Source organism: Triticum aestivum, chromosome 5D (genome assembly GCF_018294505.1).
Source record: "Triticum aestivum cultivar Chinese Spring chromosome 5D, IWGSC CS RefSeq v2.1, whole genome shotgun sequence".
Taxonomy (NCBI): Eukaryota; Viridiplantae; Streptophyta; class Magnoliopsida; order Poales; family Poaceae; genus Triticum; species Triticum aestivum.
This window is the reverse complement of record NC_057808.1, coordinates 516,630,396-516,642,981: the sequence shown is the minus strand read 5'-3', so window position 1 is coordinate 516,642,981 and position 12,586 is coordinate 516,630,396.

Here is a 12,586-nt window from a genome sequence, read left to right as displayed (position 1 = left end):
GCCAATACCTTTGAAGCAATCTTGAAGATCACATTGCATAGGCTTATCGGTTGGAATTGTGCTAAATTTTTTGGACTAGCAATCTTGGGAATGAGAACGATGAAAGTTTTGTTTATCTCCTCCGGTGAATCATCACCACTCAGAACACGCAGCACCATATCGGTTACCTCGTCACCACATAACTCCTAGTGACGCTGAAAAAAGTGAGCGGGAAAGCCATCGGGCCCCGGGGCCTTTGTCGGGAACATTTGGAAGAGTGCAGACTTCACCTCTTCCTTGGTATAAGGGGCGTTCAACATACTATTCATTTGGCCATTCACTTTAACCGGTATGTGAGAGAGAACTTCTTCCATTCCAATGGTATTTTCCGAAGCATATAAGTTCTCGTAGAAACTAGTTGCCATCGCTGCCATCTCCTCCGGATCGGACGTCATAGAGCCATCAGCTCTCTGGAGCTCCAAAATGTGATTCTTGGCTTTCCTTGCACTAGCTTTTTTGTGAAATTTTTTTGTATTACTGTCCCCTTCAGCGAGCCATTGTATACGGGCCCTTTGACGCCACATGATCTCTTCCCGACAGCACAACTCGACCATCCGAGCTTCAACTTCGTCCTCTTCCGTGCTTGGTCCGACTCGCATAGGTGCCGCTCGCAATTCCTCAAGCCTCTTGCGGAGTTGTCTGAGTTCAGATCGAACTGAACCAAAAGTGAATCGCCCCCACTTCTGTAGGTCTGTCGCCAAACTAGCTAGCTTTTCTGAAAATTTAGAAACTGACTGAGCCCTGTCTTTGGCTTTCCATACATTCTCCAGAACAGCCCCAAACCGACCATCTCGTTCCCACATGCATTCATACCGGAAGGGCCGCTGGGCTGCCCGAACACTCTCACTGACTAAGTCAGTCGCCAATAGAATTGGGGAGTGGTCCGACTTGACCGCCGTGAGATGCTCTACACTGGCAAACAGAAATAGGGTGGAGCAAGAAGCTGACCCAAGTGCCCTGTCGAGGCGAACTCGACAGTAATGACCACCAGAAACCTTCTTCTCCCATGTCCAGTCCAGCCCCCTATAGCCCAAGTCCGCTAGGGCACATAAATCAGTTGCCTCACGGAAAGCCTCCATCTGCGCACTATCTCTCTCATTTACTCCCATCTGCTCTTCTTTCCTGAGAATTTCATTAAAGTCCCCAATACACAGCCACGGCAGAGTGCTTTCGCCTCTCAAAGGCTTCATCATATCCCACGTTTTATAGCGGAGGCTTCTATTTGCTTCACCATAGAAACACGAGAGCCGCCATTGTTCCTTCAATGGTTCCTTAACCCATGCATCCACATGATACCGAGAAAAGTTTTTTATTGAAACATCCAGAGAATTTTTCCAAAAGATACATATGCCGCCACTGCGGCCAGAACTACCAACTCCAAAACTGAAATCAAAACCTAACGAAAAACGTAGACCTTCAACACGATTCTTCGGCAGTTGAGTTTCAAATAAACAAAGAATCAACGGCGAACTCCTCTCCACGAGATCACGGAGTTCTCTGACCGTCGCAGGGTCGCCAATCCCGCGACAGTTCCAGCATAATGTTTTCATTGGGCCTGGCGGCGCCCTGGCTCGGAGCCCGCCAATAACGCCATCTTATTATCCTTCATCGGTGAGGAGCCTTTCTTAGCTTTCTTCGATTCCCTTGGAGACACATACGCCGGTGGAGGCGGTGGTATATCAGACTCACTGGCAGGTATAGCACTTGCAGCTCCCTTCTGTGCCAGCACTAGCGCTTGGTTTTGATCAGTGATGATTGAGTTTGTCCCCGTGTTACTTCTCTCTTCAGGAATGTTGCTACTAGCAGTAAGGACATCATTCAGGTTACGCCGTGCTGCTGGCTCCTCACTAGGCGGGCTAGCGCCAGCAGTAGGTTTCAGGGGGCTAGTCACCTCAGCATCTATATCCTCTCCATCTTCAAAGCCAGCCTCCTGGGATGACCTTTTGCGCGGGCCTTCCTGATTACTTGGTGGGGCTCTACCACGCCCCCTCCCGGCTCTGCCTCGGCCCCAGGACCAGCCCTCTCGAGTGGAACGCCCATACTGCTGCTGATCAGGGGCCACCTCCTTGCGTTGGGCGAGCATCCGGCTTCCAAACTGCCGCTGTTTTGGTTCCCACACCCCATCTCCGCATTCTTCATGGTTGTGCCCCATGAAACCGCATACCTGACAAAAGTAAGGGATCTTCTCATATTTGACTGGGACGAAGCGACGCCCCTCGCCCGTGACATTCAATGGCGTAACTCTGGTCAGGGGCTTATTAACCAGCACCCTTGCGCGAACTCTGACATAATCTCCCTCATAGTAGAGCTTTGGAGCAAGTACCACCTCCTTGACTCTGCCAATGCGACGAGCAAGTTGATCCACAATTTCTGTTTTACGATATAGCTCAGGGATATTATGGATTTGTGCCCAAACATACAGACCATCAAAGACCACTGATTCCGGATCTGTCTTGCCATCGTAGTCCTCGATGAAAAGGCCCATCTCCTTGAACAGCCATGGGCCGCCATGGACGACCTTCTTCCAGTCTCTCAAGCAGAACATCTGGAACACGAACAGATTGTCGCCTGCCTCTCTGAACTTCGGCACCTGCGCTAGCCCCCAGATCGCTTTCAGAGTCTCGAACATAGCGGTGGAACTAAAACGGCGCGTCGTGTTCAGCTTCCCGATTGCCATCCAACGTGCCTCTGCCTCAAAATTCCTCAACTCCTCCTCGCCTACGACCACGTCATCCAACTCCTCGTCCTTCAGATCGAGGTGCTGCAGCATCTCCTCCAAGTTCTTGCTGGTCCAGCCGGCCGTCGATGAGAATCCTTCCGGAATCGCCATCTAGGGTTAGACCAGGGTAGGAGCCCCATGTGGGAAAAAAGAAAATCCACCGATCCTAAACTCCCAGCAGCAGACCAGGGAGGTGTGCGCTAGCAGGAGGAGGATCGGCAGCCGGGTAAAAACTCGCAACGGCGATGAGATCGCCGTCGGAGGACGAGAAACCCTAAACGAGAGGGTACACTGCAGAGGATTTAGTTGCGTGTCTACCGGGTAAATGGGTTCGTGCCAGGTATAGGTAGCCTGGCCAGCAGGCAGCAGGCCCAGCCCATGCGCGACATGGCAAGTGATAAAGGCCCTGTTACTAAAACAAAAATGATAAAGGCCCTGGTCCGGATGGTTTGTCTGTCCGGTTTCTTTTTTTATCTATACTACTTTTTAAAAAGCAAACATATTTCTTTTCTAAGACCACCGTCAAGGGTACCCAGTCAAATTACTACCGTCATATTATCTCACTTAATTAAATCTAATGACTCGGATGAATCTAACTGGATGTCGAGCGTGCCCGTAGCAGTTACCTTGGGCACGCGAAATTTTCCACCGGAGGCATAATACGCTACCGAGGCTCGTGGGCCCTCATCTCCTTCATAATTTTCTGTCATTAAGCAAGCACGTGCGCTGGCGTAGTCTCTCTGTGTCGCTGAAAGGCACTTGATGGCGAGGGCGCACGCGGAGACGGGTTTAGTAGGGGCCCGACGGGTAGGTAAGGGCGGGCATGGAGATCACTATTCCTGTGTCAGCGAACATACTGCAAGTGTGTGTGACGAGGACGAACTTGGCACATGCAATGGTGGGGAGTGGTGATGATGGTCGGCTGGAGGAGAACACAAGAAACAAAGCCATGCGGTTGCATCAGGCATGTATAGCTGATCAATGACTATGCATATTTTTGCCCAAATGGTTTAGATGGTTTTAACTGGAGGTATCTATGTGCTTTCTTTGGATGCATGTATTCTCTTTTGATTATTGGAGAGAAGAGACGTAACTAGGTTTGCAATGGTACAAACGAAATATTTGAGTCTCAGTTTCTCATGTTCATGTAGTTAATAAAACAACATATGGATTAAAGTAAAGATCGCCTGCATTAATTCGTCACTATGTATTTGCTGTAAGAGGAAATAAGTGAGTACAACGACATTGACTTTCAGAGTACAGTGTTATGTATTGTATTCGTTAGTATATGGTCCTCCGACATGCATGTGCTTCTTTAAATTGTTTATTACACAGAACCCTTCAAAATTATCTTATAACCTGCTTATGCAAAACATGATTTCAGTTTGGTGCATTTTCTTGCTTTGTTAGGCTGCGTGGTGTATCAGATTTAGGTCGGTTCAGAGGAAATCTGCGGGAGATTCGCATGAGATAGCAATAGTGTGGCCCATGAAACAGCAAAAAATTATCAACATGGTGTATCAGATGTACTCCTACATTGACTTTCAGAGCACCATCAACTAGCTTGATCTGGTGTCCACTCGAATAGAAAAGAACATGAAGTGCGTGACCATTGTAGCTACTGCTTAATTCAGGTATATACATTGATTGTTCATGCAATTTTTTTCTATCATTTAACCAAATGACGAATGTGTGCATCTGAAGAAGGACTGAGGGTGAGAAGAACAGTTTGTGCGGCTTGGAGTGGGTGAGAATTTTCTAGCCGGTAATTAGGGATTTCCAGCAAACGCGGCAGAGCAAAATCCATGTGATCAAGGTACCACTGTTTCCTCAATCCTACCAGGAATGTTTTCAGACTATACTGCACTAGTAGAAAAGGGGGCTTTTGTCCCGGTTGGTAAGGGCCATTAGTCCCGGTTTTTGAACCGGGACTAAAGGGTCGTTACCAATGCCTCCCCCCTTTAGTCCCGGTTCTTACACGAACCGGGACTAAAGGCCGTCCACGTGGACGCAGCCTGGAGCTCCACCTTTAGTCCCGGTTGGTGTTCAACCTGGTAGATGCGATAGCCAACTCTGGGATAGATATTCTCCAAGAGGTTCTTGATTACCAGAAGCGGCAGGCATCCAGAAATGCTGATAAAGATGGAGCGCGTCAGGTCAGAATACTTTGCCCAGATGGCACGTTTCGGATTTGGGAGAACAAAGCTGCCTTCAGGCGCTACCTACTGACGGATAACGTGAATGTTACTGCAAATAACTGTATATCCTATATTGACACCGAGAGGCATCTTATTGTCCACGGCCCAGACGATTCAAAGAAGGATAAGGACTACAAAGAGGCGACAGATAATGATGGGGTTCAACATTGGAAGGTGGAGGGTAACCGGTGGGACAGCAATAGGCCGAGAAAACAGAAGCTGGACACATTCGAGGTCATGGAGCTTATGGTTGCGTCTGTTTCAGAGGAGATCATGCCTCTGATGATCTCTGAGCTGCTTGATCAATCTGCTATGACTGGAAAGTAGTTACCGGTGTACTTCTGTTTGTACCTTATTGAAATCAATTTATGCTCTGTTGTACTAACTACGTTTGATGGTTGATGCTTTACAGGCTGAAGGCTGTCTGGGAATTGTACAAGAACAGTGGGTTTGAGCTCTCAAATATGGACGTGCAAAATATGCTGGCGCTGGTTGGCCTCAGTAGGGAAGCAGAGGAAAAAGACGACCATTGATAGGTTGCTGCTGCATGAACTTCCAAGTTGGTTCCACAATTGGATGATCGACATTCTGAATGAACCCGTCTTTCACAGCAGTCCACGAAATGACATTTTGAGGTCCAGTGAAAGCATTGGATCATGTAGCCACCTTAGTGCCTATAGGAATTTATGTTAACTAACTGGTGAAACAAGCTGTTGTCTCTTGCCTGGGCTGATGTAACTTTTCGAGTAGATAATTTTTCATATAAAAAACTTTTTCATCCGAGTTCGTATGCAAAAGTTATGCCCATTTTAAGAAATTCCAGAGAGATTTTGCAAATAAAGTCGAAATTCATATTTGTTAATTTTCCCAACAACTAGACCACATATCACATGGGAAACTTATTTTATTTTATTTTTTTGACATTTCCATCATTTTCGTTTGTTTTTTCTAAAACCGAAAAGGCGGTCCACGGGGAGGGGGGGGTAGAGTTTGATGGGCCCTTTAGTACCGGTTCGTGCCATGAACCGGTACTAATGGCTCAAAGCCCAGTAGTACCGGTTGGTGGCACCAACCGGGACCAAAGGACTAACCTTTAGTCCCGGTTGGTGCCACCAACCGGTACTAATGGGCATCGCACCCTTTAGTCCCGGTTCGTGGCACCAACCGGGACTAAAGGGCCCAGGTGAACCGGGACTAATGCCTTAGCCGCACGAATGGCCACCTACCTGTATGGCCACCTACCTGTATATTTTGTCCAGTTTAGAAGAGCTCTGATGAACACAACAGATGACACATTCCTTCAAGCCTTTGCCTCAGATCTGTATGATAAGTTTCTGCATCATGCAGCAATTAAGCACCCTCTAGTGCGTGCCATATTTATATGCGGTGTTCAGCAAGCGTGCAGGGCGCACGACATCTATGACCCTGACGCAGGGTACAAGCAGGTCCTCAAAAGGTTAGCAATCCCTGGTTTGAACCTGGTAGATGCGATAGCCAACTCTGGGATAGATATTCTCCAAGAGGTTCTTGATTACCAGAAGCGGCAGGCATCCAGAAATGCTGATAAAGATGGAGCGCGTCAGGTCAGAATACTTCGCCCAGATGGCACGTTTTGGATTTGGGAGAATAAAGCTGCCTTCAGGCGCTACCTGCTGACAGATAATGTGAATGTTACTGCAAATAACTGTCTATCCTATATTGACACCGAGAGGCATCTTATTGTCCACGGCCCAAACTATTCAAAGGAGGATAAGGACTACAAAGGGGTGTCAGATAATGATGGGGTTCAATACTGGAAGGTGGAGGGTAACAAGTGGGACAGCAATAGGCCGAGAAAACAGAAGCTGGACACATTCGAGGTCATGGAGCTTATGATTGAGTCTGTTTTAGAGGAGATCATGCCTCTGATGATCTCTGAGCTGCTTGATCAATCTGCTATGACTGGAAAGTAGGTACCGGTGTACTTCTGTTTGTACCTTATTGAAATCAATTTATGCTCTGTTGTACTAACTCCGTATGATGGTTGATGTTTTACAGGCTGAAGGCTGTCTGGCAATTGTACAAGAACAGTGGGTTTGAGCTCTCGAATATGGACGTGCAAAATATGCTGGCGCTGGTTGGCCTCAGTAGGGAAGCAGAGGAAGAAGACGACCATTGATAGGTTGCTGCTACATGAACTTCCAAGTTGGTTCCACAATTGGATGATCGACATTCTGAATGAACCCGTCTTTCACAGCAGTCCACGAAATGACATTTTGAGGTCCAGTGAAAGCATTGGATCATGTAGCCACCTTAGTGCCTGTAGGAATTTATGTTAATTAACTGGTGAAACAAGCTGTTGTCTCTTGCCTGGGCTGATGTAACTTTTCGAGTAGATGATTTTTCATATAATTTTTTTTTCATCCGAGTTCGTATGCAAAAGTTATGCCCATTTTAAGAAATTCCAGAGAGATTTTGCAAATAAAGTCAAAATTCATATTTGTTAATTGTCCCAACAACTAGACCACATATCACATGGGAAACTTATTTTTTTTGACATTTCCATCATTTTCTTTTGTTTTTTCTAAAACTGAAAAGGCGGTCCACCAGGGGGGTAGAGTTTGATGGGCCCTTTAGTACCGGTTCGTGCCATGAACCGGTACTAATGCCTCAAAGCCCATTAGTACCGGTTGGTGGCACCAACCGGGACCAAAGGACTAACCTTTAGTCCCGGTTGGTGCCACCAACCGGTACTAATGGGCATCGCACCCTTTAGTCCCGGTTCGTGGCACCAACCGGGACTAAAGGGCCCAGGTGAACCGGCACTAATGCCTTAGCCGCACGAATGGCCACCTACCTGTATATTTTGTCCAGTTTAGAGGAGCTCTGATGAACACAACAGATGACACATTCCTTCAAGCCTTTGCCTCAGATCTGTATGATAAGTTTCTGCATCATGCAGCAATTAAGCACCCTCTAGTGCGTGCCATATTTATATGTGGTGGTCAGCAAGCGTGCAGGGCGCACGACATCTATGACCCTGACGCAGGGTACAAGCAGGTCCTCAAAAGGTTAGCAATCCCTGGTTTCAACCTGGTAGATCCGATAGCCAACTCTGGGATAGATATTCTCCAAGAGGTTCTTGATTACCAGAAGTGGCAGGCATCCAGAAATGCTGATAAAGATGGAGCGCGTCAGGTCAGAATACTTCGCCCAGATGGCACGTTTTGGATTTGGGAGAACAAAGCTGCCTTCAGGCGCTACCTGCTGACGGATAATGTGAATGTTACTGCAAATAACTGTCTATCCTATATTGACACCGAGAGGCATCTTATTGTCCACGACCCAGACTATTCAAAGGAGGATAAGGACTACAAAGAGGCAGCAGATAATGATGGGGTTCAATATTGGAAGGTGGAGGGTAACCAGTGGGACAGCAATAGGCCGAGAAAACAGAAGCTGGACACATTCGAGGTCATGGAGCTTATGGTTGTGTCTGTTTCAGAGGAGATCATGCCTCTGATGATCTCTGAGCTGCTTGATCAATCTGCTATGACTGGAAAGTAGGTACCGGTGTACTTCTGTTTGTACCTTATTGAAATCAATTTATGCTCTGTTGTACTAACTCCGTTTGATGGTTGATGTTTTACAGGCTGAAGGCTGTCTGGCAATTGTACAAGAACAGTGGGTTTGAGCTCTCGAATATGGACGTGCAAAATATGCTGGCGCTGGTTGGCCTCACTAGGGAAGCAGAGGAAGAAGACGACCATTGATAGGTTGCTGCTGCATGAACTTCCAAGTTGGTTCCACAATTGGATGATCGACATTCTGAATGAACCCGTCTTTCACAGCAGTCCACGAAATGACATTTTGAGGTCCAGTGAAAGCATTGGATCATGTAGCCACCTTAGTGCCTGTAGGAATTTATGTTAATTAACTGGTGAAACAAGTTGTTGTCTCTTGCCTGGGCTGATGTAACTTTTCGATTAGATGATTTTTCATATAAAAAACTATTTCATCCGAGTTCGTATGCAAAAGTTATGCCCATTTTAAGAAATTCCAGAGAGATTTTGCAAATAAAGTCGAAATTCATATTTGTTAATTTTCCCAACAACTAGACCACATATCACATGGGAAACTTATTTTATTTTATTTTATTGACATTTCCATCATTTTCTTTTGTTTTTTCTAAAACTGAAAAGGCGGTCCACGGGGGGGGGGGGGGGGTAGAGTTTGATGGGGCCTTTAGTACCGGTTCGTGCCATGAACCGGTACTAATGCCTCAAAGCCCATGTTGGTGGCACCAACCGGGACCAAAGGACTAACCTTTAGTCCCGGTTGGTGCCACCAACTGGTACTAATGGGCATCGCACCCTTTAGTCCCGGTTAGTGGCACCAACCGGGACTAAAGGGCCCAGGTGAACCGGGACTAATGCCTTAGCCGCACGAACCGGGACCAATGCTCACATCTGTCCCGGTTCGTGACTGAACCGGGACTAATGTCAATATTGCCCTGTGACGAAAGCCCTGTTTTGTACTAGTGCTGGTTCCAAGTTGAGATTGTTTGTAGAGAAATCCACATAGTTGGATATGTAGTACCATACTAGGTTTTATATATTTAACTAGATTGTAAGTTCAGAAATATTCAAGACGGATGGGTCGGCTCTGTATCAATAGTGTGTGCACGGTCTGTATAAAATGCATGTGGTTTAGTTTTTCTTAAACGGCTTCCTGCGTGTTCTCTTATCAGTGCATCAGGTCAAAAATATTGGTTCTAGCTGAAATATCCCCCCCTGCAGTTTACACCAAGTGCAGCATTATGGTTTTCTTAGTGGACCAACTGCGGCAAGATCGATCTACCCAACAAGTGTGTTGATCTTTCCGCGTTTCCAACGTGTGCCGGAGTCAATAGGTGAGATTTTTTTAAACCCTTATGCTAATTTAAGTAATTAGTGGACTTATATTGAGAGTTTTATGGTTTGATTAGTGTCTTAAGGAAAATTTAATTGGTTAACTAATTAGCTCCAATGTTCATACCTAGTTCAATCTCGTTACCGGCAAGTCTCTTTACTTGTTCCGTAATACATCACCTCGTAACTAAATCCTTAGTCATTTGCTTGCAAGCTTATGATGTGTATTACCGAGAGGGCCCAAAGATACCTCTCCGATACTCGGAGTGACAAATCATAATCTCGATCTATGCCAACTCAACAAACACCTTGGGAGATACCTGTAGAGCATCTTTGTGATCACCCATTTATGCTGTGGCGTTTGATAGCACACAAGGTATTCCTCCGGTATCCAGGAGTTGCATAATCTCATAGTCAAAGGAATATGAATTTGACATGAAGAAAGCAATAGCAATAAACTGAATGATAGATATGCTAAGCTAATGGATGGGTCTTGTCCATCACATCATTCTCCTAATGATATGATCTCGTTATCAAATGACAACACATGTCTATGGTTAGGAAACCTTAACCATCTTTGATCAACAAGCTAGTCTAGTAGAGGCTTACTAGGGACACGGTATTTGTTTATGTATTCACACATGTATTTAAGTTTCCGATCAATGCAATTCTAGCATGAATAATAAACCTTTATCATGATTAAGGAAATCTAATAATTACCATTTTATTATTGCTTCTAGGGCATATTTCCTTCGGGAAGATCATATGTTCAGATCATTAATGCTATTCAATACCCCTCTGATCTTGAGCATGAATATGTTTTGCGAGTAGTTACGTTTGTTCTTGAGTACATGAGAGAAATCTTGTCATAAGTAATCATGTGAATTTGATATTCGTTCGATAATTTGATGATATGTATGTTGTTGTTTCCCTTAGTGGTGTTATGTGAACGTCGACTACACGACACTTCACCATCTTTGTGCCTAAGGGAAAGCATTGTGGAGTAGTTATTAGATGATGGGTTGCTAGAGTGACAGAAGCTTAAACCCTAGTTTATGCTCTATTCCGCAAGGGGCTGATTTGGATCCATATGTTTCATACTATGGTTAGATTTATCTTAATTCTTCTTCCGTAGTTGCGGATGCTTGCGAGAGGGGCTAATCATAAGTGGGAGGCTTGTTCAAGTAAGAATAGCACACAAGCACCGGTCCACCCACATATCAAATTATCAAAGTAACGAACGTGAATCAAATAAACATGATGAAAGTGGCTAGATGAAATTCCCGCGTGTCCTCAAGAACACTTTGCTTATTATAAGAGGTTGTTCCGGCATGTCCTTTGCTACAAAAAGGATTGGGCTACCTTGCTGCACCTTTGTTACCATTACTATTATTTTCTCATTACAAATTACCTTGCTATCAAACTATCTGTTACCAAAAATTTCAGTGCCTGTAGAAAATACCTTGCTGGAAATTGCTTGTCATTTTCTTCTACTCCTCGTTGGGTTCGACACTCTTACTTATCGAAAGGACTACAATTGACCCCCTATACTTGTGGTTCATCAAGGTTCTTTTCTGGCGCCGTTGTCGGGGAGTGAAGCGCCTTTGGTGAGTGGAATTTGGTAAGGAAACATTTTATATTATGTGCTGAAATTTATTATCACTTGTTACTATGGAAAACAATCCTCTGAGTTGTTTGGTCGGGGTATCTTCACCTCGACCGGAAGCACAAAGAGTTGCTCCTCAACCTACTGCACCTACTGAAAATATTTATTATGAGATTCCTTCGGGTATGATAGAGCAACTGCTAGCTAATCCTTATGCAGGAAATGGAACGATACATCCTGATATGCACTTAATTTATGTGGATGAAGTTTTTGGATTATTTAAGCTTTCATGTTTACCCGGAGATGAAGTTAAGAAGAAGGTTTTCACTTTATCTTTGAAGGGAAAGGCATTGACATGGTATAGGCTATGTGATGATATTGGAGCTTGAGATTGGAACCGATTGAGATTGAATTTCATCAAAAGTTTTATCCTGTGCATCTGGTTCATCATGATCGAAATTATATATAAAAAATTTGGCCTCGTGAAGGAGAAAGCATCGCTCAAGCTTGGGGGAGGCTTAAGCACATGATGTACACATGCCCCAATCATGAGCTCTCAAGAGGAATTATCTTATAGAATTTTTATGCTCGGCTTTCTCATAATGATCAGACCATGCTCGATTCTTCTTCAACTGGTTCCTTTATGAAGAAAACTATTAAATTCAAATGGGATCTTCTGGAAAGAATTAAATGCAACACTGATGATGGGCATAATGATCAGACGAGGCTTTCCTGAATGCCACACCCCTAGGTCTATCCCTCCCTGACAAACTCAGAAGATTTCATCTCACTACAACGTCTGAATTTTTTCCCTGCTGATGCCAACTAAGCACAACTCTAAACTCCTGTATGTATGTAGGTGGCAGCAAGAGGAATTAGCAGTCTTCTTCGGCTTTCACTCTTTCATGTCCCTCTGCGTGAGTCGCGGGTTAAACGCGGGTTAAACGGCAAGGGCATTGTTTTTCGCTTCTTTTGCACAATGTAGGTTCCTCCGATGTTGCATCCGTTTCGGAGTCGCTGCGATAGAGCCTGACATTTGTGATCTTTTTTTTCTTGGTAATTTGTATGGTAGGTTGTTGATGGCCACAGTGGCAGGGAGCTTTGGTGTGTGCCGCGTATCCGGAGCATTTTCATG